The sequence below is a fragment of the Chelonia mydas genome, chromosome 2, assembly GCF_015237465.2.
Source record: "Chelonia mydas isolate rCheMyd1 chromosome 2, rCheMyd1.pri.v2, whole genome shotgun sequence".
Classification (NCBI taxonomy): domain Eukaryota; kingdom Metazoa; phylum Chordata; order Testudines; family Cheloniidae; genus Chelonia; species Chelonia mydas.
Window position 1 is genome coordinate 48638056 of NC_057850.1, and position 27488 is coordinate 48665543.

At 40.9% G+C, this 27488-nt stretch overlaps 1 protein-coding gene across 11 annotated transcripts in view; it reads right to left on the minus strand.

Annotated features, from left to right (window-relative positions):
• RALYL (RALY RNA binding protein like) overlaps positions 1 to 27488 on the minus strand; it is a 577640-nt gene that overhangs the window by 186405 nt on the left and 363747 nt on the right. The window contains exon 1 of one of the 11 annotated variants that reach the window (XM_043539417.1): positions 5989 to 6114. The exons of the other annotated variants lie outside the window; for them this stretch is intronic. The gene's annotated coding sequence lies outside the window, so the exon portion shown is untranslated. Of the gene's footprint in view, positions 1 to 5988; positions 6115 to 27488 lie in introns of those variants that run through there. 11 annotated transcript variants of the gene reach the window in all.

The window sequence follows — 27488 nt, forward strand, 5'->3', positions numbered from 1 at the left end:
AACAAACTGCTTCTACATTTTCAAGAACTTGTTCACCAGCTGGATATTCTGAAGTACATTTAGCTTTTGTGTTTCTCTGCAATTTGTATTACAAGTGACATTTCTGCAAAATGATCGCATGCTTTTATTATTATATAAAGGATGATGCATTCTTTGTGCTAGGCACCTTCGTGCCATAGTGCTATTGTCATATTTATTGCAACCACATCTGGTGTCTTCCATTTGTTTACTGTAGTATTCTATCACTATGCTTTAAACTGTATTTCACGTCTTATTAACACTTTCATATAGGAAGCAGCTGTTAGTAGCCCTGCAAATATAAACTGTCAAGTTCATTTCTCACAATAAACTTATTTGGACCTAATTATGAGTTATGCCAAAAACAATTCAGTCTCTAATCAATCCATCTGTTAATTAATCAAATTCACATGACTTAGCTTTGTTACGTAATAGTCAATAGTCTTATATGGCAGCTACTTGTTTAGAAAGCATGTGTGCCTTTCCCAAGCATCAAACTTGAATGGATCAAAGTATTCTAGAAGTTTTAAAATGACTGCCTTATGCTTCCACTGGAATGTAATATAGACCTCCAGTGTCTCTGCGCTGGTTACTGATAGCAGCATGAAAGATTTTGCCTTCTTACTTCCAGGAAAACATGGACACAATTTAGTAATCACTTCTGCAGTTCTCTTCCAGGCCTCCTTCCAAATGGAAGGATTCAGATGTCTTCATTTGGATACTTTTTGCAATAGACTTACTTTAATTCTAACTGCACATAAAAAAGATGCAGTACACTTGAGTGCTGGCTGGAGAATGGTTATTACTTCTGAGTTCCAAGCACTTGATGTAGAATAGGGGGATTAGCCTATTATAAATCTATTATACGACAGCAGTCTAGTCACGGGCTACCAGTACATTGAATTTCACGTATGACAAAATAATAAAATAAAATGATCATAGAACTGTATCAGTTATATCTATAATGGCCCTGATCTAATATCACAGAGACAGATTTCATGTTAGGTGGGATGACTTGATGTGGTTAGCGGAATATCCACATTCATCGTTAAAAACATTACAAGAAACAACACCTGTTCTATTTTTCTTCCAGATAAAACAGAAAAGAATCTATTTCTATGAACATAGCCTATAATTGAACAGTTGTTATGTCTAAAGCATCATATGTTGTGACAGCTCTCTCTCTATTGCCACCTACTGACAGCACTGCTTCAATTTCAAAGCCACGTATGAAACTAAAGAAATAAGGGTCTTTAGTTTCTGATGACAAGGCAGTCCTCTTGAGCTCTGTACCTGTAGCTGATGATTTCACCAAAACCTCTCAGTGGAATACTATCCTGGTTACTGTATCTATAAATTTCTCTTTCTGATTCTCTGTGCGCAGCATTTCACTGGAATTGCTTAAGTTATATTGCCTTTTTCACACCTTATCAAAGAGTTTGTGTTTCTTTATATATTTATAGTTCTCTCATTTCACTCAGTGTATTTGAACTGGAAAACAAATGAAGAGACAAGCTATGTTAAATAAAAAGTTCAAATGTTTCTACACACACATGCTGGAGTTAAGTTATAGAAGTAAAACCCAGCAGCTATATTTACTGTAAGGGCATCATATTAAAAAGCTCCATTCGTACAATAGTCAGCTATGGATTCAAAGTTAGCAGTTTTAGCTAACTGATAGCTGAACTGGCTGAGTTCAGCAGCACTGGAGGGAGGTAGTAATGTTTTCCTAGTCCTGCTAGCCACTGGGGTGAGGAACTTCCTGTTTGCCTGAACACCTTTTGCTGCTAGGGAGCTGTGGGTCTTCCTCATAACAAATGGCAGTCTGAAACGGAAAGATACAATGGACAATCATCCAGTTCCTTCTGAAGAACAAGATGGAAGCCACCAAGGCCCAGGAGGGAGCAAGTGTGTGGTGGGAGGAACAAATGTAGGCAGTAAGTGCCCTTTTGACAACCTTTCTACATACATATTTATATTCACAGATCAAAGAGAGATTTAGAGGAAATGTATTGTGCAAAGTGCAGTGCTCATGTAAAGGCCTCTCACAAAACTTCCTAGGATACTCCTAAGAATAATTACCACTCTCCTGTCCCAGACCAATAAGTACTTACATAGTATGTTTTCAGTAAGATTTAAAGCTAACAGCGTTTTCAAAATCCTGTGCACCAAGGTCTCCAATATTGATTTCAATGGAAATTGCACAGGAACAACTGATGGTAGAATCAAACCCTTGGCCCCAGAATTCAGCCAAACTTCTTAGTAAAAACAGTGAGACAGTTATCAGTATAACCAGGAATGGATCCACCCCAAAGCCCTGTTCTCTCACCCCAGGACACATGTAATTCCCATTGAACCTAATGGATGGAGAATATGGCCCTAGGAGAGCTGCTACCTAAGCATAGGACCCACTCTTGCCTCCCCAAATCGTTTACCACTAGCAAGTATGGTAAAAGCTAATGTCAATTCAGTAAAAAAAATATGTTGTAATTTCTCTTACTCTTTTGTCATTTCTGATTAGGTAGCTATGATGAGGAGCACAAGTTTATTTTCCCATGTCCAAAAATCCATCTGGTTCCTAATAGTTGATCTTGTTTGTCAAAACTTTATCATAGAAAACACACATTTCAGCTGTATACATAGCCCTGACTGCAAGGAAATATCCTCTGACAATACAAATGATAAGAAAGTACAATATTCCAAGAATGAGTCCATAGAGCTCTAAAGTATGATGAGGCTATTATAAACCAGAAGAATGGCACATCAGCAATGAACTTAGAAATTAAGGCATTTAAAATCTAAATCTAAATACCAAAGTCCTTGAAGTGTGTGGTCTAAAATAACTGTAGTTAACTTGGTCCACCTCAAACATTTGTGAAACTACTTGTTTAAATGTGTTCACTATGAATGAAAAATGTGATATGTTTCACAACGAACCATGCAAAAACCAGTATTCTTGAAATAGTTTCTTCTTTGTCAGTTACTTGTTCAAGGCTGTATCTATATTGTATTTTTTGTTGTCAAGCTTGTTAATAGAAAATTGGTCCCCAACTTATCCACTTAATGCAAACAGCCCCATAATATTTTATTTGTATTTATTTTTGCCCAGAGCGTGCTACAAATCAGCTCTTTGTCAAACCTTTACAAGAAATAACTTCTTGTGTGATACAGCCATTGACAGAGCCTTGCTATTATTGACCCTTAGTCAGCAAAGCACTTCCACATCTGCATGAGTAAGCATGTAACTATTCTCATTGACTTGTTAGTAATTGTAATAAGAAAAGGTTTTGATTTTGGTCATTACACCATATTGTCACTATAACAATTCAATGCCAGAGAAGTATGTGCGCTATTTTGGATTTTTTGCCCCCTTTATTGCCTGTTTGCCTCCTGTACAGAGGACCCAGTTATAATTTACCTTTAATTCTTTAAACTGGATTTTGTTTGCTGATATGCAAGGCACATTGGTGAGTAAAGTGTCCCAAGTAAGCAAAAGTTTTGTAAATGTATTTAAATAAGTTGTCAACGTCCTATGGTTTTGTTATAAACAAATGAAATGTTACTGCTAAGCATGGACAATCCTGGCACTTCTTTAAGAACACTAAGTCTTGGAATATTGCACACTGCCGCTGATTTTTAAAGATACCTACTGCAGTACTGGCTCACAGAAAAAAAGGATCTCCAGTTGAACAGAAAATGTATTTTTTTTTTTGAGTTTTGAAAAGTTGAAAAAAAAAATCATTCTGGGTCAAATGAAATGTTTTGTTTCAACAAATCAAAATATTTAATTTCAATTTTGAATATTTTAAAACATTTTTGATTAATACAATAAAATCAAAGGAAATTTTGAAATGAAAATTCATTTCAACCCAAAACCCCCAAAACATTTCTTATGAAAATGTCAAAGTGAAGTGTTTCAACTTTTTCCTGAATTTTTGGGGGGACCAAAGCAATTTGGTAAAACTGACACAAGTTTGCAAAACCTTTTGGTGTCACTGAATGTGGCTAAAAAATGCTTCAGCTGGAAAAATTAATCAAGCTATCTTTGGGAACAGTCAGGGATCACAGTAAACCAGGGGCGTGCCTGATTTAGGTAATAGCTTTCTCCCAGGGATACTGCCTTGGTGGCTACAGGAGAGCACATAACAAAGAAGACTTAAGTTAACTTAAAACTCTAAGGCAGAGGTGGCCAACCTGTGGCTCCGGAGCCATATGCGGCTCTTCAGAAGTTAATATGCGGCTCCTTGTATAGGCACCGACTCCGGGGCTGGAGCTACAGGCGCCAACTTTCCAATGTGCCAGGGGGTGCTCACTGCTCAACCCCTGGCTCTGCCACAGGCCCTCCCCCCTCGACTCCACCCCTTCCCACCCCTCCCCATAGCCTGCCATGCCCTCACTCCTCCCCCACCCCTCCAGAGCCTCCTGCGCACCACGAAACAGCTGATCAGCAGGGATGGAGAGGGAGGCTCTGATTGGGCAGGAGGCACTGGGAGTGGGGAGGGAGCTGATAGGGGGCTGCTGATGTATTACTTTGGCAATGTACACTGGTAAATTCTGGCTCCTTCTCGGGCTCAGGTTGGCCACCCCCGCTCTAAGGGGATAGAACACCAGCTTTATGGACTACAGTTCAAATCCAGAGCCCACTCAAATTAGTGGGAATCTTTCCATCAACTTCAGTGCGCTGTGAAAGAAGCCCAATACCAATGGATTTAAATTAAATCTTTAAGGGATGGACAAGTGTGCAATAGGATTTGAAAAATGGAAATCAATAAAGATAATATATTATGGGGACATAATGGAATTCTTATTGAAAGAACTCTGAAAAGTAATGCATGGCAAAATAGGGAAGGATGTTTGAATGCACAACAGCAGCACAAATGGGGCTGTAATAACCACTTGCCAGACCCTCTGCTGCAAAGTAAATCACACAATAGAGAATGAGTTTAAAGATATTTTTCCAATGTACCATCCTTCAGACAGCTAAGTTTTTTTTTTAATTGGAATGAAAACAGTTAATCAATAGGTTGCGCAGAGAACAGACAAGAGGTGGTAAGAGCCTACGAGGATGAGAGACATTGGAGAAGTAAAGCATTAGAATCAACAGTGAAACGCAAGAGAGGAACAACATTTTTATTTAACTGAAGACTGCCCGTCAAGACAGACTCTAGTATGGAAGTTTGGGATAGAAAGTAACAATAATAGTGTGAAGAATGAGCTGTAGCTCACGAAAGCTTATGCTCAAATAAATTGGTTAATCTCTAAGGTGCCACAAGTCCTCCTTTTCTTTTTGCGAATACAGACTAACACGGCTGTTACTCTGAAACCGATCATGACAGGGAATGTTCACAACATCAGACTAGTTTTTATCCAATTAGACGTTTTCATGTATATTTATACACACACGACTATTGTTCACTGTTCTCTTTATGAAACTCACATCAAATTCCTTTTTATGACAATAAGATTTCTTCATTTCCTTTTGACTTTCTTTGTAAGAAAATTGGCTTAGAAGTGGATGCATTTTGTGCATGCATTTAAACCTGGCATAAATAAATAACAGATGAAATTCATATTTCATGAGTTTACAATTGATTCTGCAGCATATGATTCTGGTGCAGATCTGTAACAGAGGCTTGATAATGTATTTCTTTCTCTGATTAGTTCTGCAAACACTGGATTATCTGTTTTCATGAAAATCAAGAGGACTCCTGCTACTGAGATGCAATATATTACAAGGAGGACACTAAAATATACTGTGCCCCAAACAATTTGTTATTGTTTGTCTTAACATCTCTTTACCTAGGAACTCGTTACATTTTTATAAATGTTCATCACCTGTTAAGAATAGTAAAAGATTAGTGCTCCCTCATGATTTAATCACAATTGCTTAGCGAGTAAATATATTTTACTTATAACAGATTGGGGACATTTAATTATGTAAATTTATTTTGTTCATTTCCATATACTCACTGATGAGTGAGACTGGAAGCCAAGGTGTAAGAGAAATTTCAGAATCTCTTTTGTAAATATCTTCCCTTCTTTAATTCTCTCTGTTTCTACATGGTTGGATCTTCTTTTTCCCTAACATAAGTCTCATTTGATTCCAATGTGAAGAAACCCCACCATCTTGTGGTCAGATGCAGGCATGACACTGAAAGACAGAAGTCTGGTTAAGTAGAATGTCTGCATCACAGAAATTGCAGATAAACACTGCTGTTGGAGATGTAGCTCAGATGATATTAAGAAAAATAAATATACAAAAATGTTTATTTTTTGGTTGAGTATTAACATTTGAAAACTTGTTTTTTTACCTTAGATTACATTTTCTCAAGATCTGTAATTTCTCTGTGTTTATTAAAATAAATATACGGAATACTGCAAAGAAGAAGATAATTATTTAGAAAATTTCCCAATTTTGAAGGGTGATAATTGTATGATTTAAGGGTATTCTTATAGTTATTTCAAAACCAAGCCAGACCTCCTCCTTCCAAATTTGGACCAATACAAGCTGAGATAAACCAGTTAAGTTTGCTATGCAACAACAATGTATTTACTTGTCACATCATTTGCAATCCCAAACACTTACAAGCAAACAAATGAAGAGTTAAGGCCACCACAAATCTTACAATGCCCAAATAAGAATAGATAGGGAACACTTCAAATTTTATATTTGCATATTGTATACACACACACACACAATTTAATAAGATTTTTGATACTATCTCATATGACCGTCTCATAAATGAACTTAAAAAAATATAACCTAGACAAACCTACTACAAGATGGATGCACAACTGGTTGGAAAACAGTACTCAGAGAGTAGTTATCAATGGTTCACATTCAAGATGGAAGGGCACATGAAATGGGATCCCGCAGGGATCTGTCCTGGGTCTGGTTCTATTCACTATCTTTATAAATGATTCAGATAATGGCAGAGAGAGCACACTTAGAAAGTTTGCGGACAATACCAAGCTGGGGGATTGCAAACATTTTAAAGGACAGGATTAGAATTCAATATGATCTTGACAAATGGAGAAATGGTCTGAAATAAATAGGATGAAATTCAATAAGGACAAATTCAAAGTACTACACTTGGGAAGGAATAATGAATTTCACAAATGCATGAAAGGAAATGACGGTCTAGGAAGGAGCACTGCCGAAAGGATCTGGGAGTTACAGTGGAGCACAAGCTAAATAGGAGTCAGCAATGTAATTCTTCCACTTTCCTCAGCACTGTGATAAGGCCTCAACCGGAGTACACGTCTAAGCACCACACTTTGGGAAAGATGTGGACAAATTGGAGAAAGTCCTGTGGAGTGCAACAAAAATGATTAATGGTCTACAAAACATGACCTACAAGGAAAGATTGAAAAAATGGGTTTACTTAGTCTGGAAAAGAGAAGACTGAGTGGGAACATGATAACCTTCTTCAAGTACGTAAAAGGTTGTTATGTAGAGTAGGGTGATAAACTGTTCTTATCCACTAAGGACAGGACAAGAAGTAATGGGCTTAAATTCCAGCAAGGGAGATTTCAGGTTAAACATTAGGAAAAAATTCCTAACTGTAAGGGTAGTTAAGCACTGGAACAAATTACCTAGGCAGGTTGTGGAATCTCTGTCACTGGAGGTTTTTAAAGAACAAGTTAGACAAACAACTGACAAGGATGGTCTAGATAATACTTAGTCCTGCCTCAGTGGAGGGAATTGGACTAGATAACCTTTCTGTCCTACATTTCTGTGACTGTATGTGTATTCGCAAAAAGAAAAGGAGTACTTGTGGCACCTTAGAGACTAACCAATTTATTTGAGTATGAGCTTTCGTGAGCTACAGCTCACTTCATCGGATGCATACTGTGGAAACTGTTTCCACAGTATGCATCCGATGAAGTGAGCTGTAGCTCACGAAAGCTCATGCTCAAATAAATTGGTTAGTCTCTAAGGTGCCACAAGTACTCCTTTTCTTTTTGCGAATACAGACTAACACGGCTGTTACTCTGAAACCTGTATGTGTATTGAGGTCTTTGTGGGTCACATTCTGGTCGCTGCTACAACTGTTTTGCAAGCTGACCTCTGGCTACTGGAGAAGGGGGGATGTAAATTCACTTTTGCATTGTTCAATTATTATAAGTTATTTTCTTTACTGCACGGGTGTGACATCACAATTGGCTACTATCTGTACTGACAATCTCAGATAGTAGGCCAAAGGCTGAAAGGGTATGGAGATTGAACAACTGTCTCGTGTAGAGGTGCTCAAGTCAGGTCATGGTTGCAAGGTGCAATGTGAGGGAATTATTATTAATTCTTCCTTTTCACGAAGAGAAGATTTAGTCTCCAGTTCTGTCATTCTGGCACTTTTTTGAGCCCTGAAACAGAGTTACATTTTTAAAGCATGCTATTTCCATTGCTTATTTGTTTTCTGTATACTATTACTTTGCTGTTTTTAATCTGTCCTACCAAAAGAAGATAATCTGCTCAAGGAAATTTCAGAGTAATTGTCATGCATTTTTCTTACAACAGTCGTGCAACTGACAGGCTCTCATCTAAACCCTTAGAAGTAACAATTCTTATGGAATTCTCTGGGAGCTGCTGGGCAAATAATTTTTCAGTTTAACCAGCAAACTTGGAGAACCTTTGAAAAATCCAGACACATATTTAGGTGCTGAAAGATGAATTTAGAAGCCTAACTTTGAAAATCTTGGCCTGGGTTCTTATCTTTAGGCATTCAGGTATGAACATTAATGTGAAAAAAGGCATTATGACTATTACAGATAGGGGAAAAGATACAATCAGCTGGATTCTCTGGCCCACCAAGTTCACTTTGCACCATGGCACCTGCTGCTTCCTCCAACCTGGCATAAAGGGGGGAAGGCAGGGTGTGTCAGGGTGGATTGAGAGCCTGTCATAGGTGGGGACTAGAAGAGGGGTGCTGCAGCTGGACTCCACCATGCCTGATCCTCTGCTGGCATGATGGAGCTTACACCGGTGGTATTAGAATAGCCCACTTGCTGCTCCAATTTCTGCCAGGTATAAGCAGCTGAGGACCAGGAAACAGTAGTCTGTGGCTGCACTCTCTGTATCTGAGCTGTGCTCAGTCTCAGTGGAGAATCAGGGCCAATACATATAGTAAGTAATCTTAATACACAGCCTTCTCACATTGTAAATGATAGGAAAGATGATGCACTGGTAAAAAACATTCAGATCTTTACAAATGAAAACAAGATGTTCTAGTCTACGTGAAGGCAGTGACATTCAACAAAGTTCGGTAGACTTATTTCTCTGCAGTGCCCATAATTCATGTAAAGCAATGACAAATAGAAAGTGCATCCACTTTTCTAAGAACTCATTGCAATGCTGTAGAGGCTGAAGTGTAGCCAATAATTCTATCACGAATCAAAGGCAAAAACAGTTACAATGCATATGCTATACGCATAAGAAGAATGCTTTTTTGGTCTCTGTACTGTACATCTAATTTAATTTCTACCCTAACATTCATCTTATTTATGAGAGTATTAAATACAAGTAGATGGTCTCAACTCTCTGTGTCAGCAACTCTTGTTAGGCCTGACATGCTCATTTCACCCAATACACTATTGCCATACCCAAAAAGTGGCATATATCATATCCTTGGAAAACTAATGCCTCACTGATCATTAATATTATTGAGCAATGTATGTATGGATTCTGTACAAAGTGTTATGGATATGTACTAGAATTATGTCCTTAAGATGCGTTATGGAAGGAATGCATAAGCCCAGTCTGCCTTAGACAAAGGAACATGTATTTGTATGTCTGACCAGCCTGGTCATCAGGCAGAAATGACGAAGGTATATTTACATAAAAGGTAAACAAAGCCATCAAGCTAATAAGGGGAGGAGGAACTGACTAAACTATTTCCGCGGGGGGAGGAGGAACCAGCATGAAGTCTTCATGAGACCTCATGGCGTCTCTCCCCCTGCAGTAGTAAAGGAACTTTATTTAAGAATACATTTCAAAGGTTTACTGGGTTATAAAGACTGAACCCCAAAGAATATGCAATTGAGTCAACTGATTGTATATAATATTACTGGATTATAAAAGTGTATTGAGTAATGTATTTTATGAAAGCCTATAATACACTGGTGATTAATATCTTTGTGAAATGTACATATTAACGCTACATAAGAAAGTGTGGGATACTTATTATATTATGCTTTAAACCCTGTGATCAAACAAAGGGAGAAACAGGTTTTCTTTCAGAACGAGGAAAGGTAGCACGGTAGAATCAAAACAATGGAAGCCCCATTTACATATGGATCAGCAGGGGTAAGGGAAGTCCACAGAAAGGAAAGAAGGTCATCCTGCCTCTTGAAGCAGGGTCAATGAACTCAGAGATATAAGGGGAAAGATCCATTTTTGCATCTTTCAGCTAGGAAGACGAAAGGCACCAGCACCTTGTACTTTTGTGGAAGATACGGCCTGGGAGAAAGTCATAAGAACATAAGAATGGCCACACTGGGTTAGACCAAAGGTCCCCTAGCCCAGTATCCTGTCTTCCGACAGTGGCCATTGCCAGGTACTGCAGAGGGAATGAACAGAATGGGTAATCATCAAGTGATCCATCCCCTGTGGCAAACAGAGGCTAAGGACACCATCCCTACCCATCCTGCCTAGTAGCGGTCAATGGACCATCCTCCATGAATGTAGCTAGTTCTTTAACTACTTCCTTATTTACTTTCTCTAGATCAGACATGACTATATCATATCCCCCCTTAGTCATCTCTTTTTCAAGATGAAAAGTCCCAATCTTATTAATCTCTCCTCATATGGAATCTGTTTTGTTTCCCTTTTCTGAATCTTGTCCAATTCCAATATATCTTTTTAGAGATGGGGTGACCAGATCTGCATGCAGTATTCAAGATGTGGGTGTACCACAGATTTATAGAAAGGCAATATGATATTTTATGTCTTATTATCTGTCACTTTCTTAATTATTCCCAATATTCTGTTTGCTTTTTTTGACTGCCAATGCACACTGAGTGGATGTTTTCAGAGAACTATCCAAAAATACCACTCCGAGATCTCTTGAGTGGTAACAGCTAATTTAGATCCCATCATTTTATATGTATAGTTGGGATTATGTTTTCCAATATACATTACTTTGCATTTATCAACATTGAATTTCATCTGCCATTTTGTTGCCCAGTCACCCAGTTCATAGAATCATAAAATATCAGGGTTGGAAGGGACTTCAAAGCAGGGCCAATCCCCAAATAAATAATCCCAGCCAGAGCTTTGTCAAGCCTGACCTTAAAAACCTCTAAGGAAGGAGATTCCACCACCTTCCTAGGTAACCCATTCCAGTGTTTCACCACCCTCCTAGTCAAAAAGTTATTCCTATATCCAACCTAAACCTCACCCACTGCAACTTGAGATCATTACTCCACGTTCTGTTATCTGCTACCATGGAGAACAGTCTAGATCCATCCTCTCTGGAACCCCCTTTCAGGTAGTTGAAAGCAGCTATCAAATCCCCCCTCATCCTTCTCTTCTGCAGACTAAATAATCCCAGTTCCCGCAGCCTCTCCTCATAAGTCATGTGTTCCAGTCCCCTAATCATTTTTGTTGCCCTTTGCTGGACTCTTTCCAATTTTTCCACGTCCTTGTAGTGTGGGGCCCAAAACTGGACACAGTACTCCAGATGAGGCCCAATGCCCAATAGAGAGGAATGATCACGTCCCTCGATCTGCTGGCAATGCTCCTACTTATATAGCCCAAAATGCCATTAGCCTTCTTGGCAACAACGGCACATTGTTGACTCATATCCAGCTTCTCGTCCACTGTAACCCCTAGGTCCTTTTCCGCAGAACTGCTGCCTAGCCACTTGGTCCCTAGTCTGTAGCAGTGCATGGGATTCTTCCATCCTAAGTGCAGGACTCTGCATTTGTCCTTGTTGAACCTCATCAGATTTCCTTTGGCCCAATCCTCTGATTTGTCTAGGTCCCTCTGTATCCTATCCCTACCCTCCAGCGTATCTACCACTTCTCCCAGTTTAGTGTCATCTCCAAATTTGCTGAGGGTGCAGTCCATGCCATCCTCCAGATCATTAATGAAGATATTGAACAAAACCAGCCCCAGGACCAACCCTTGGGGCACTCCACTTGATACTGGCTGCCAACTAGACATGGAGCCATTGATGATATAGCCAGTCCAATGATATAGCCCTTTGAGCCCGATGATATAGCCAGCTTTCTATCCACCTTATAGTCCATTCATCCAGCCCTTTAACTTGGTGGCAAGAATACTATGGGTGACTGTATGAAAAGCTTTGCTAAAGTCAAGGAATAACATGTCCGCTGCTTTCCCCTCATCCACAGAACCAGTTATCTCGTCATAGAAGGCAATTAGGTTAGTCAGGCATGACTTGCCCTTGGTGAATCCATGCTGGCTGTTCCTGATCACTTTCCTCTCCTCTAAGTGCTTCAAAATTGATTCCTTGAGGACCTGCTCCATGATTTTTCCAGGGACTGAGATGAGGCTGACTTGCCTGTAGTTCCCCGGATCCTCCTCCTTCCCTTTTTTAAAGATGGACACTACATTATCCTTTTTCCAGTCATCCAGGACCTCCCCCGATTGCCATGAGTTTTCAAAGATAATAGCCAATGGCTCTGCAATCACATCCGACAACTCCTTTAGCACCCTTGGATGTAGTGCGTCCGGCCCCATGGTCTTGTGCATGTCCAGCTTTTCTAAATAAATAGTCCTGAACCACTTCTTTCTCCACAGAGGGCTGGTCACCTGCTCCCCCTACTGTGCTGCCCAGTGCAGTAGTCTGGGAGCTGACCTTGTTTGTGAAGATAGAGGCAAAAAAAGCATTGAGTACATTAGCTTTTTCCACATCCTCTGTCACTAGGTTGCCTCCCCCATTCAGTAAGGGGCCCACCCTTTCCCCGACCTACTTCTTGTTGCTAACATACCTGCAGAAATTCTTCTTGTTACTGTTAACATCTCTTGCTAGCTGCAACTCCAATTGTGATTTGGCCTTCCCGATTTCACTCCTGCATGCCTGAGCCATATTTTTATACTCCTCCCTGATCATTTGTCCAAGCTTCCACTTCTTGTAAGCTTCTTTTTTGTGTGTAAGATCAGCAAGGATCTCACTGTTAAGCCAAGCTGGTTGCCTGCCATATTTACTATTCTTTCTACACATTGGGATGGTTTGTTCCTGTGCCCTCAATAAGGATTCTTTAAAATACAGCCAGCTCTCCTGGACTCCTTTCCCCCTCATGTTATGATCTCCTAGGGGATCCTGCCCATCCGTTCCCTGAGGGAGTCAAAGTCTGATTTTATGAAGTCCAGGATCCATATTCTGCTGCTCTCCAGTTTTGAGAGATTCTTTTGTAGCTCTTGGCATTCTGCCTGGGACTTAATTATCTTCAGTACTTTTGTATCGTCTGCAAATTTTTCCACCTCACTGTTTACACCTTTTTCCAGATCATTGATGAATATGTTGAATAGGACTGGTCCCAGTACAGAACCCTGGGGGACATCACTATTTACCTCTCTCTATTCTGAAAACTGACCATTTATTCCTACCCTTTGTTTCCTATCTTTTAACCAGTTACCAATCCATGAGAGGACCTTCCCTCTTATCCCATGACCTTCCTTCTTATCCCATGCTTAAGAGCTTTTGGTGAGGGACCTTGTCAAAGGGTTTTTGAAAATCTAAGTACACTTGGTACCCTGGATCTCGCTTGTCCACATGCTTGTTGACTCCCTTGAAGAATTCTAGTAGATTGGTGAGGCATAATTTCCCTTTTCAAAAACCATGTTGACTCTTCCACAACAAATTATGTTTATCTATGTTTCTGACAATTTTGTTCTTTACTATAGTTTCAATCAGTTTGCCCAGTACTGAAGTTGTTGCCCTGGATTTGAGGGGTGTATATAACCCAGAATGTGATCAAGCTAATTGCAACCATATTATGTGCATTCAGCCACCCTGATGTAATGAAATAGAACACCACATAGTTAAGGGTTAATTTGGAGACAGGTATTCAGAAGTAAGGTCAAAACTAGCTACAGTTTCTGCTAATCAGAATGGGAGGAGAGGACAAACAAGTAAACAATTGAGACTAAAAACCTTAGTGGTTGGAAAACCTTGAGTCTAGATGCCTCTGATATTAAAAGTTTACTGAAAGTTACAAAAGTGATGATATAGTAGGATCATTATGACCTATGTGTTTTGTAGAAGTTAGTTGTAAAAGATTAGCTAATAGAGTGTACTTTGGAGCAGTCCTTTGAAGCCATCTTGAGAGACATTTTTCCTGACACCCTTTCTCCCCAGTGAGTGAGCAACTGGCCACTGCAAATCTGCTGTTAATTACTCAATACCATTCCAAACATTAGGTAAATATCTGGGATATTCTAAACCTATTGCTTATGTTTGTGTGTGCTTAAATCTAAGAAACTGCAGTTTTAGATAAGATTCATGCAAGTAAGAGTGCTTTATGAGACGGAAGTGCTGTGTTCCTGTTGATTTATTCCTTATATCGCCTGGAGTGAAATAGTTAAGTTGCCCCTGTTGGGGGTTCTGAAAACCTTGGGTAACAAAGTCAGGCTTGCGGGCCTATAATTGCCAGGATCACTTCTGGAGCCCTTTTTAAAAATTGGTATCACATTAGCTATCCTCCGGTCACCTGGTACAGAAGATTTAAATGATAGGTTACAAACCACACAGTTAGTAGTCCTGCAATTTCACATTTGAATTCCTTCAGAACTCTTGGGTGAATACCATCTGGTCCTGGTGACTTACTGCTGTTTAGTTTATCAGTTTGTTCCAAAATCTCTTCTAATGACACCTCAATCTGGGACAGTTCCTCAGATTTGATTTATTTACAAGAATACTTCCAGTTAAGTTCACTTTATTAATTTTGATATACTGCTGCTTATGTATATAGTCATCTGGTAGAATATATATTTTGCTATTACTGCATCCTGCAGGCCAATCTGTGGCTCACATAATATGGCAGCATAGAAACTACCTGCACCAGAGGTAACAGTGAGCAAGAAGAAGAAGTTTCCACAAAGTTGCTACTACTCCCCTACTCCTACTAAAAGGAAAAACGGGCCAGGGTCTGTGCAGAGCCTGATTCTGACCTGCTCCCTCACCTTGCCAGGCAGCCTAGCTGCACTGGTGCATCTGGCAGCACACACTGCAGCTGGTGTATACCCAGTTCAGTTGATTCCCTCCCCAGAGCAATTATAATCTTCCTCCGAGGCTGCTGCAAGTGCTGACCTTTTACTCAGAGTACATTACTATTTCACAATTTAGCCTGATCTGTAATCTAAAGACACTCACTGTACCACTGTATTTTTTTGAACAATTACTCCCATACATTGGTGTTGATCCTGCAGGACTTACAACAAAATACCCAATTTCAGTTAGCGTCAGCTGCGTAAAGACAACAAGATCAGCCTGCACATCATTAAGCCCATTTGAATATCTCTGGTTCCATAGACCTTTTTTGGCATGATGGATTGCCAAGTATTTACAAACTGTTACTTTTTCCAGAAGTGCCTGGGAAATAACCATTTTGCTGTGGATAAATCAGCATGTGCACACAGAAGTTTTACAAAACTTTTAACCATCAAAAATATATATATGATCACAGCCACCCTTATTTCTCCAGGATCTGTTTTAAAACAGATTGAGCAGATCTCAAAAGGAAAATAGTAAAATAATTTACTATTACTAAGATAAATTTGTAAATTCATATTTCCATAAGTTAGGAAAGTCATTACACATCCAGAAGTTATCAGCCAGGATAACTATTTTTAGTTATTACTGAAATTCTTTGGACTGAATTCTTGATTAAAATCTAAAGGAAAAAATATTTTTGTTGGTTTCATACTTTTGTTTCTTTCCAAACAAACTAACCGACTGGCCACTGGAGCTAAAACATATCAGGAATCAAGTCGTTTCTTTTTGCTGAAGCCTTCTGCTATATTGGAAATAATGTCTTTTGATATACCAAAGGAGAGACTTTCAAAAGGCACAAAAAGGAGTTGGGTTCCCAACACCAGTAAACTTTTTCAGGAATTTCAGGGCCTACCTGCCTTTTCTGCTTTGAAAGTCTTGCTGAAATTCAGTATTTTATACTAAATAAAGAGTTCAACTCTCTGGATCTTAATGGCGGAACAGTCTTGTATGGGATTTTCTATATACTCCAAATATTGGTTTTGGAGGGTCAGGATTTGTGATTCTGTTTTCTCTGTTAATCTGTTTCACATTCTATACATTTCCATTAAGATTGTACCTTGATTCTCATTTCTTCCTATAGAATTTCTGGTCTTTTTCATGTTTAGACCATGACTTGTTTAATGTGTTTTATCTTTATTTCACTTTCCTTTAAATCTTTCTTCTTATTTCATCCCACTCACTCCCTGAGTCATTGTTTTGGCTACTTATCCTAGGGCAAGCTCCAGTGCTATGTTTTGCTAGTTAAACAAATGTATCTATTGATCATATTAAGAAAATGGTGCTAATATGGTGATGTGTTTTGAAGATCACAGCTGCTTACTTTTTTAGAAGGCAAGAGAGACAATGATGAAAATTGTCCAGTTTTCAGAGAAAGCTTTCTGGGTTCTGCTCTTTGCTGTATTGCACCTTTAATATTTATTTTTGTTCTTTACCACATTTGGCATTAACTATACAGACGCCCTGACCTACGCAATTGTTCCATTCCGGAAAGCCTTGTGTAACTCGAATTTTGCATAAGTCGGAAACGTAGACCCTGTACATTAAGCAAAAATTTCTGCAACTCAAAATTCGTATTTCTGGCTTATGGAACTTTTTCCGTAAGTGCGAATTTGCATAAGTCAGGTCTTGCATAACCCGGGGAGTGTCTGTACTTACAATGCCCAATTTACATCCTGCAGGCTTGTGGGTGCTTCTCCCATCACACCACTCTTCCCCAACTTTTCCACTAGTGGAGGCCAGTGGGCCCCTCACTTGTGGAGTTCCACAAAGACCAGTTTTCTCTCCCATCCTTTTTAACATCTACATCCAACCACTACATGAGGTGGTCACACAACAGGGACTCAAGTGCCAGCAACATGTCGATGATATACAGATCTATCTTCACTACATACTGACACCACTACCAGTCAGATGGCCCAGTGATTGGATGATGAAATGATATCAGCTCATGGAAGAAGAACAGTTAGCTGAAGCCAAGCAAGATAGAGGTGATACTGGCGGGCAAAGGAAAGTATTTTGAAGAGCTTGCAGCTACAGTGCAGACTCCATTGGTTGAAGATACACACACACACACACACACACACACACACAAAAACACACACATATAATTGGTCAATTCAGTCACAGTCCAGGAATATTCTTAGATTTCTCACTGATGCTGATTTCTCACATAGCAGCATCCACAAATAATGAGTTGAGAGGCGATGGGTTGCTCCGTGCCTCGGTCCAAGCTCTCTGGAGGCTTTCTTTGCTTCCTGTTCGGTCTGGAACTGTTCCCTTGATGCTGGAGGCATCAGTTCCTCATTGGATTGTGGACCTAGGCTTGGTCCCTCTGGAAGCGATGCAGGTGATGGGGCTGTTTCCGTTGACTGTGAACCGCTCTCCGCTGGTGCACTATGTTGGGGTTCAGGCTCCGGCTGAGCCTTTTGTGTAGGGTTATCTGCTGCTGCCAGTGCAGGTTCAGTGGGGCCCTCTGGTGTTGGGATTGAAAGCACTGGATTCAGTGCTGGCACTGGTTCTGGTGCTGGTTGTTCCGCCAGTTTAGGTTCTGGGACTGGCTCTGTCTGGGTCTCTAGGACTGGATCCACTACTGCTGCTGCTGCTGACGTTGGCATGGGGTTTGGTTCCATCACTTCTGACTGGGTCGTGGTAGAAGTTTCCAGAATAGAGCTAGGTGTAACAGCTTGCTTAGCCTGGCTGTGGGTGACCATTCCCACCCTCTTGGCTAGCTTCACATGATTGGCCAAGTCTTTCCTTAACAGCATGGGGATGGGATAATCATCATAGACTGCAAAAGTCCACGTTCCTGACCAGCCCTTGTACTAGAGTGGCAACTTGGCTGTAGGCAAGTCAAAAGAGTTTGACTTGAAGGGTTGAATAGTCACTTGGATCTCTGGGTCGATTAATCTGGGGTCCACTAAGGAAGCATGGATAGCCGACACTTGTGCTCCAGTGTTCCTCCACGCGGTGACCTTCTTCCTGCCCACACTCACAGTTTCCCTCCGCCCTGAGGGTATCTGGGCCTGAGGACCTCTGGTGTGATTCCGGTGCAATGAACTGTAATCTGTTGGGGTTCTTGGAGCAGTTGGCCTTTACATGCCCCGGCTCATTACATTTAAAACATTGTCCAGCTGACGGGTCACTGGGGCAAGGTGGGTTGCTGGAGAATGGTGTGGCGGGACGATAAGGTGGCTGGAGGGTTCCTTGGGCGGTAGTCAGGGCCTTGGGCTGCCCCCGGTAGTAGGGTGTGGTCTGAGGTTCCCCTTTCTGGTATCCGCTCCAACTGCCCAGTTTTTTTCTTTTCTGCCACCTCCACCCATTTGGCTCCAATCTCCCCTGCCTCGATTACAGTTTTGGGCTTCCCATCTAGGATGTATCTTTCTATTGCCTCAGGAACACCCTCTAAGAACTGCTCCATTTGCATTAGGAAGGGTAAATCTTCTGGAGATTTTAACACTTGCTCCTGATATCCAGACATCCCAATGTTTCACAATGTGGTAGTCATGTCGGGTAAATGACACGTCTGGTTTCCACCTTAGGGCTCTGAACCGCCGACGGGAATGCTCGGGTGTTAGCCCCATTCTGACTCTCGCCTTGGTTTTAAACAGTTCATACTTGTTCATGTGTTCCTTAGGCATTTCAGCCACCACCTCAGCTAAGGGTCCACTGAGCTGCGGCCTCAGCTCTACCATGTATTGGCCTGTAGAGATGCTGTACCCAAGGCAGGCCCTTTCGAAGTTTTCTAAGAAGACCTCGGTATCATCGCCTGCCTTGTAGGTGGGGAAGTTTCTGGGATGGGAAGTGGTACCTGGAGAAGGATTGCTAGGGTTTGTTGAGCCTTTGCCTTCTCCATCACCAGTGCATGCTTCCTCTCTTTTTACTTCTCCTCCAGTTCTTTGTCCCTTGCCTCCATTTCTTTTTCCCTTGCCTCCATAGCTCTTCTGTGGGCAGTCTCTTGGGCTTTTTCTGCCTCTTTCGCTGCCTCCAGTCTGGTTAACTCCAGTTTGTGTTGTGCCTTGGTTTCTGTCATCTTAGCCTCTGTTTTTAACTAACTTTATACCCAAGAGTTAGAAAGAAAACCACAAAAAACCTGGCTTGTAAAATTTTGCTGTGCTGTAATGTGATACCTATGTTCTCTGATAGCTGTTCTCAATCTACAGAAAAATCCTTTTAAATATACATTCCATTCAGCACAGCTATTTTACCAGCCATTAAACAAAAGGAAATAACACATTTCTAGCTAGATTATTTACTAACTTTTTACAGGAGTTCTAACCTGCATTCCTGATCTGTTCCTGGCAAAAGCATCACAGACAGACAGACCTTTTGTTCCCCCCCTACCCCTCCAGCTTTGAAAGTATCTTGTCTCCTCATTGGTCATTTTGGTCAGGTGCCAGCAAGGTTATCTTAGCTTCTTAACCCTTTACAGGTGAAAGGGTTTTGCCTCTGGCCAGGAGGGATTTTATAGCACTGTGGACAGAAAGGTGGTTACCCTTCCCTTTATATTTATGACAGCCCCAAAAAGGGGACCAGGCTCATTGGGTAGCCTAAGCAAGGGATGAATTTAAAGGGCCCAGAGACGGGGCCAAAGACCCTGGAGAAGGCTGATACATGGTTTGTTGAACACTTTGCTACCTTGGAAGGGGTTTATTCCGAGTGTATGACTTGGCTGGAGGGCTGAGCCACTAAAGACCCACCATGTGAAGTCGACAACCTACAGGGGGCACCAAGGGCAGGAAAAGGCCTGCAGTACCAGACACAGCCGTAGGAGGCGAGTGTCCCACGTCACAGGTCCTCAAATTTGGGTTCTGCTGGCTCACTGTCAGGACCCCGCTATTGAACTCAAGCCTGCCAAGTCTTTAGTTGGCATCCTTAATTGCTGCAACACTGAGCTGCACTGAACCAGCTCCCCAACCAACAACAGTGTTAAAAACCTACAGGCCTGCAGCAACAACACTCCAGCCCCCTGACTAGATGGACATTAGCATTCTCATTGGATACCTGGACTATATAAAGGCCCCAACAGGAAGAGGAAGCTGTCTGAGCAATAAACCATTGCCTGCTGATTGCTCCTTAAATCACCTTGACTTGCTGCCTCCCTGATCCTGCCTTTTTGCCCTGCTGGCTCACTTGACCCTGGCTTACCTTCCTAAATCACTGACCTGACTCCTTGGGTTGGATCTTCTGGGTACTGACCCCTGTAAGAATTCAGACCATTGTCCCCAGCTGCCTCTGATATGGATTAACCTGCCAGCTACCCACACATACTTGACTACTGCTCTGTACTGTCCCCAAGCCTGCCTCGGCCACTAGACATTACGCTCACCTATGGCCCATGGTCAGTATTTGTTTCAGTACTAAGATGCTTTTAGCTCTTTAGTTCTGTCATGTTCACCTTGTACACAGTAGATTGCAGGTCAGGCTCTTGTACCGGATATGGACTGGCTACAGAGCTTTCTTTGGGGACAGAGATACCCCAGATGTATTCACTATAAGATCCTATAATGCACTGCCCAGAATGGCTGTTATGAGCTTAAGTAAGGTATGTTACACATGACATCACCTTGTGGCTGAACCATATTATACAGTTTAGAATTCCATTATGTCTCCTCCTTTACGTTTTACTTTCTTTCAATTTATAAAGTTTACATTATCACACTCTTTCAAGCTAGTACATATCTGTCTGTTAAGTATGTGAATCATACTGGTTTTCTAATTCCACAAGCTGAACGTATAACAACTTCATCCTCTGACTGTCCATGGTTTGCAATGACTGGCTGTGCTTGGTTTGGAATCTTTGAATCTTCTTTCTGTACTGCATCTTCTATCTGTTCTTGCTATTGCTGGTGCTTTCTAAGGAACAAACTGTAGATATTGATGGTTTCTGTTAAACTCTCCACTGTTGGTCTCGATTACATATGGTCTGGGTGATAAATTCCTTTTCTTTATGACAGTTGGAGTTGTCCATCCTTTTTCTCCATCCAGTTTGACACTAATATGGTCATCAGGTTTTAGACATGGAAGTTCTCTACCTGAGTGACATCTGTAATACAAGTGTTCATAAGCTTTTTTTGCCTTCTTATCCAATTCTGCTACTCTCTTTATGTCTGGCCACTTTAGAGATAGATTCTTTTCTAAAATTGGAGCAGTAGTTCTGAGTTGTCTTCCCGGACTATATCCAATAGCAGTTCTAGATGTTGGACTATATCCAGTAGCTGGACTATAACCAGGAGCAGTTATAGATGTTGATCTGTAGCTCAGAAGAGCAGGGGATGGATCTTCTTGCTGTAGGATTTTCTTGGCTGCCTGTACAGCTCTCTCAGCATCTCCATTCATTTGTGAGTAATGTGGGCTGCTGGTAATGTAATCAAAATCATATTTCATTTGGAATGACAAATTCTGCTGCAGTGAATTGCAGTCTGTTGTGTGTCAATAGTTGTTCAGGAATACTAAAACGAACAAAAGTGCATTTCAGTTTCTCAGTAACACTGCCTCATGTTATCTTTCAAGTACATTATTTCAATATCCCTGGAAAAACAGTCCATGGTAATCGGGTAATGGCATCCTCTGAATCTACATAAAACTGCAGCTCGTGTCTTCCAAGGTCTGTCTGGTAGAGTGTTTGTACAGTATACCGTTCAACATTGTCTCAAGGTTATTAGTACTGGGCCTCCTTTCAAATAATTTAGTATCACCAAATTCTCAAGTTCTTCCACCTGTCTCACTAACCCTGCATCGTGGCTGCCACGCTGCAGCTGAGAAAGCTGTTGGTCCCTTGATTATATATGAAGACAAAAGCTTTGCATTCAGAGTGTAAGTTGTTTCTGTCGTGGACTGGTCCATGGAGTTCAGAATACTCTTCGGGCCAAATCAGGCTTTATCAGATAATTTCATCTCAGGGAGGGGTTGAAGGTGATTGTAAGTCCCTGGTGAGACAATGATCACATCTGCTACTGAGTCACATTTTAAAGTCAATAATCTTTCCATGAATATTCAGTTTCATTCTCCAGACAGGGTCTGTGTTATCACATGTGAAAGATCCCAGAAACCATGGCTCTGATTGTAATATTAGTCAACTCCCTGATTGTTTTGGTATGGCAAATAGCTACCAAATATCCATATTCTGTGCATTCATTACACTTTGTGTTTTTGGCTGGAGATACACCTGTTGTACTATAATTTTGCCACATCTTGTTCAATTATCCTGAAAGTCTTTACAGTTTGCATGGAATGTGTCACTTTTAGCTTCAGGGCTTTTAAGGTAATGACTTTTAGCACTGAAGCTGTCCCCCTTTACAGCTTCTAAGCTAGTTTCTGGTTTTTCAGGTTTGTTCCAGTATTTCACAAGTTCAGACTGCTTTGCTATTTGCATAGAGGTGGCTAGGATTAAATTTGTCTTTAATTGGAGCTGTTGTGAAAGGCCCAAAACCCTGCCTGTCACTGATATTTTCACGTTTCGCAGTTCCCCAAAATGATAGGTTTCAGCCAATGGATGCGGAGCTCTTATAAAGAAGTCAACACTTTCTCCTGGTTCATGAGTTCTCTGTTGAAAACATGCTCTTTCATATACCACATTTCTCTGAGGTGTAAAGTATGCATATAACATAGCCAGATCCCTGTTACAGTCATCTTTTCTACTGGCTTCAGTATGGTCAAAGGATTTAAAGATATAATCTGCCCACTTTCTCATAGCACAAATTAAAGAAGAAATCTGGGTATCTCCAGTTTCCTGGTGGAGTTTTGTAGAAATGGGAAATCTTGCCAACTATGCTTCCATTCTGTCAATTCAAAGCTGAAGTTCTTTTGGGCATTGAAGAGTGGCATGTTGTTGAGATCCTGCAACCTTTGTAGCTGTTTTTCTTCTGTTTCTGTTCTTCTCTGGCACTAGTTTACTTCTGACATGCTGTAGGTCAGGCTCTTGTACCGAATATGAACTGGCTACCGAGCTTCCTTTTCCTTATCCACAATAAGATCCTAAAATGCACTGCCCAGAATGGCTGTGAGAGTTTAAGGCATATTACACATCATGCCACCCAGTGGCTTTACAGTATGATATAGTTTAGCATGCCTTTACAAGTTCTGAAGATATTGGTCCATGATGTCCATCTGTATGTTAAGGTAGCTGAGCTGCAGCATTTGAATTGCCTTGCTGCTGAAAGATAAAATTGTCTAAATCCAGAGAATTTTCTGGATTCTTTCGAAAGTTTTCGTAACTGTTACACACACTAAAGTTTCAAAGAGAAACTGCTGAGCTTCAGTTCATTTGCAAATTTGACACTATCAGCTCAGGATTAAACAAAGACTGTGAATGGCTAGCCAACTACAAAAACAGTTTCTCCTCCCTTGGTGTTCACACCTCAACTGCTAGAAGAGGGCCTCATCCTCCCGGATTGAACTAACCTCGTTATCCCTAGCCTGATTCTTGCTTGCATATTTATACCTGCCTCTGGAAATTTCCACTACATGCATCCGACGAAGTGGGCATTCACCCACGAAAGCTCATGCTCCAATACGTCTGTTAGTCTATAAGGTGCCACAGGACTCTTTGCCGCTTTTACACACTAAAGTTGATTCAGCAAAGGCTTGGGTTAAAAGCTGAACTCCAGATTATTTGAGAAGTTGAAAGTACTATACACGCTGATTACTATTAAACATATCTAGGAGATTTCATCATTGGTTCTGATCCAGTGTATGCTGTAGACCAGTCGTGGAATCTTAATTAGCCTTTTTAACTTGCTGTCTTGTAGCAAGCCAAGAAAATTGAACATAAGAATGGCCTTAATGGGTAAGATTAATGGCCTTAATGGGTAAGATACCATCTAGCCCGGTATCCCATCTTCCAACAGTGGACGGTGCCAAACAGTTCAGAGAAATTGAACAGAACAGGGCAATTATCAAGTGATCTATCCCCTGTCATCCAGTCCTAGCTTCTAGCAGCTAGAGATTTAGGCACACCCAGAGCGTGGGGTTGCATCCTTGACTATCTATGCTAACAGCCGTTGATGGATCTATCTTCCATGAACTTATCTAATACTTTTTTGAACTGTTATGCTTTTTGCCCTCACATCATCCCCTGATAATGAATTCCACAGCTTGACTGCACTGTGTGAAGAACTACTTCTTTATGTTTGTTTTAATTTCCTTGGGTAACCTCTTGCATTATGTGAAGGGGTAAATAACACTTCCCTTTTAACTTTCTCCACACCATCCATGATTTTACAAACATCTACCTTATATCCCCTTAGCTGCCTCTTTTCTAAGATGAACAGTCCCAATCTTTTTAATCTAACCTCATATACACGAGCTCCTCCTGAATTATACAAGGATTTAGACCAGAGGTCAGCAACCTTTCAGAAGTGGTGTGCCGAGTCTTCATTTATTCACCCTAATTTAATGTTTCACATGCCAGTAATACATTTTATTATTTTTATAAGGTCTCTTTCTATAAGTCTATAATATATAAATAAACTGTTGTTGTACATAAAGTAAATAAGGTCTTTTAAAACTAAATTAAAATGCAGAGCCCCCCAGACCAGTGGCCAGAACCCCAACAGTGAGTGTGCCACTGAAAATCAGCGTGCCATAGGTTGTCTACCCCTGATTTAGACCATGTATGTCTCATCATCAGATATACAGAATATGATGCCATTATCAAACCATTAGATTACAGAACACAAATCAATCAGTTAAGACATAATCATACAAGCTAAAATATAGTTGTCTGCTCCATGACTAGCCAGTCAATGGACCAAAGAATTTCTGACTAAGCTAGCCATTAACTCTCCAAGGTTACACAAGCGTTTCCCAGCCACATGGATTGTGTTTGTCCATTTTAAATGAGGGACCATTCCATTCTTTACGCATTGGTTTTAACATATGCCTTATCCTCGCCAACTTAGTCCTTTAGGATGCCCATTAATTCCCCTCCCCCCCCCCCATGTTCAGTACATGTATTTCAGGGTCAGATATGCTATGTCCCCAGAATCTTCTCTGGGACCTGCACTACAATGCTTCAAAGAAAACACCCTGTGTATTGATTATAATTATTTGTTTATGGTAGTGTGCACTATGTGATCGGTGCTCCCCAGACATTTAAGAGATGGTCCCTGCCCTGAGGAGCTCACGGTTTAAGGAAATACAGACAAGTAGACAGAAATTATGGAAGGGAAAACTAAAATTGAGGATTTTTATACAAAATCCTAGAATCACTGCTGGCAGTACAGTACACAGAGATGCAAACATGGGCAGGGTAGGTATTATAGGAGGGCTCAGGGATGGTTATCACAGTATATCAAAGGAGATAGCACAGTCACCAACACAAAAAGTCATCAAACAGGTTTAATCCCCTAAGTACCAGTAGATGTCATTTGAATTTGTCATTTGCATTTCTCAAGAACAAAATTGTGTCAAATCAACCTAATAGCTTTCTTTTACAGGGTAACAAGCCTTGCGGTTAGGGGAGAAGTGGTAGATGTGGTATATCTTGACTTTAGTAAGGCTTTTGATCCGTCTCACATGTCCTTCTCATAAACAAACTACGGACATTCATAGAATCATAGAATCATAGAATATCAGGGTTGGAAGGGACCCCAGAAGGTCATCTAGTCCAACCCCCTGCTCAAAGCAGGACCAAGTCCCAGTTAAATCATCCCAGCCAGGGCTTTGTCAAGCCTGACCTTAAAAACCTGTAAGGAAGGAGATTCTACCACCTCCCTAGGTAACGCATTCCAGTGTTTCACCACCCTCTTAGTGAAAAAGTTTTTCCTAATATCCAATCTAAACCTCCCCCATTGCAACTTGAGACCATTACTCCTCGTTCTGTCATCTGCTACCATTGAGAACAGTCTAGAGCCATCCTCTTTGGAACCCCCTTTCAGGTAGTTGAAAGCAGCTATCAAATCCCCCCTCATTCTTCTCTTCTGCAGACTAAACAATCCCAGCTCCCTCAGCCTCTCCTCATAAGTCATGTGCTCTAGACCCCTAATCATTTTTGTTGCCCTTCGCTGGACTCTTTCCAATTTATCCACATCCTTCTTGTAGTGTGGGGCCCAAAACTGGACAACGTAGATGGAGCTACTATAAGGTGGGTGCACAATGGGCTGGAAAACCGTTCGCAGAAAGTAGTTATCAGCGGTTTGCAGTCAAGCTGGATGGGCATATCAAGTGGATCAGTTCTGGATCTGGTTCTGTTCAATATCCTCGTGAATTATTTAGATAATGGCAGACAGTACACTTATAAAGTTTGTGGATGATCACAAGCTAAATATGAGTCAACAGTGTAACACTGTTGCAAAAAAAGCAAACATCATTCTGATATGTGTTAGCAGGAGTGTGGTAAGTAAGAAACAAGAAGTAATTCTTCCGCTGATTAGGCCTCATCTGGAGTATTGTGCCAAGTTCTGGGTGCCACATTTCAAGAAAGATGTAGACAAACTGGAGAGAATCCAGAGAAGAGCAACAAAAATGATTAAAGGTCTAGAAAACATTACCTATGAACCTATGAGGGAAGACTGAAAAAATTGGGCTGGTTTAGTCTGGACAAGAGAAGACCGAGAGGGGACATAACAGTTTTCAAGTACATAAAAGGTTATTACAAGGAGGAGGCAGAAAAATTGTTCTCCTTAACCTCTGAGGATAGGCTTAAATTACATCAAGAGCTGTTTAGGTTGAACATTAGGAAAAACTTCCTGTCAGGGTAGTTAAGCACTGGAATAAATTGCCTAAGGAGGTTGTGGAATCTCCATCATTGGCCATTTAAGAGCAGGTTAGAGAAACACCTGTCAGGGTTGGTCTAGATAATACTTAGTCCTGCCTGAGTGCAGGGGACTGGACTAGATCACCTCTTGAGGTCCCTTCCAGTCCTATGATTCTATGTGTGGCTTCCCCCGGGGTGCCTCTCTCTGAAGGGTCCCTCATTCTCAAATGTGCTTCCCACTGTCAGGTAGAATCAAGTCTGTTAACCCTCAGGACAAAGTAAGCAACCAATCTATTTTTGAAGACTTTGTAAGAGTGTGTGTGAAAGTATTAAGAGTAGAGAAAATGTCATCAAATTCTGTCTGGGAGGGCGGGTGGAAATGACATAGGAATTTTGTGACTAATACCGTCCCACTGGAAGGTATTATTTGTATTAAATCATTTATTCCCTCTCATAGGTGATGCAATAGGTACGCTTTATAACTTTAAAGGAATAAAAAAAAATAATCTCAGCACAAAATGCATTGGCTGGCTGAG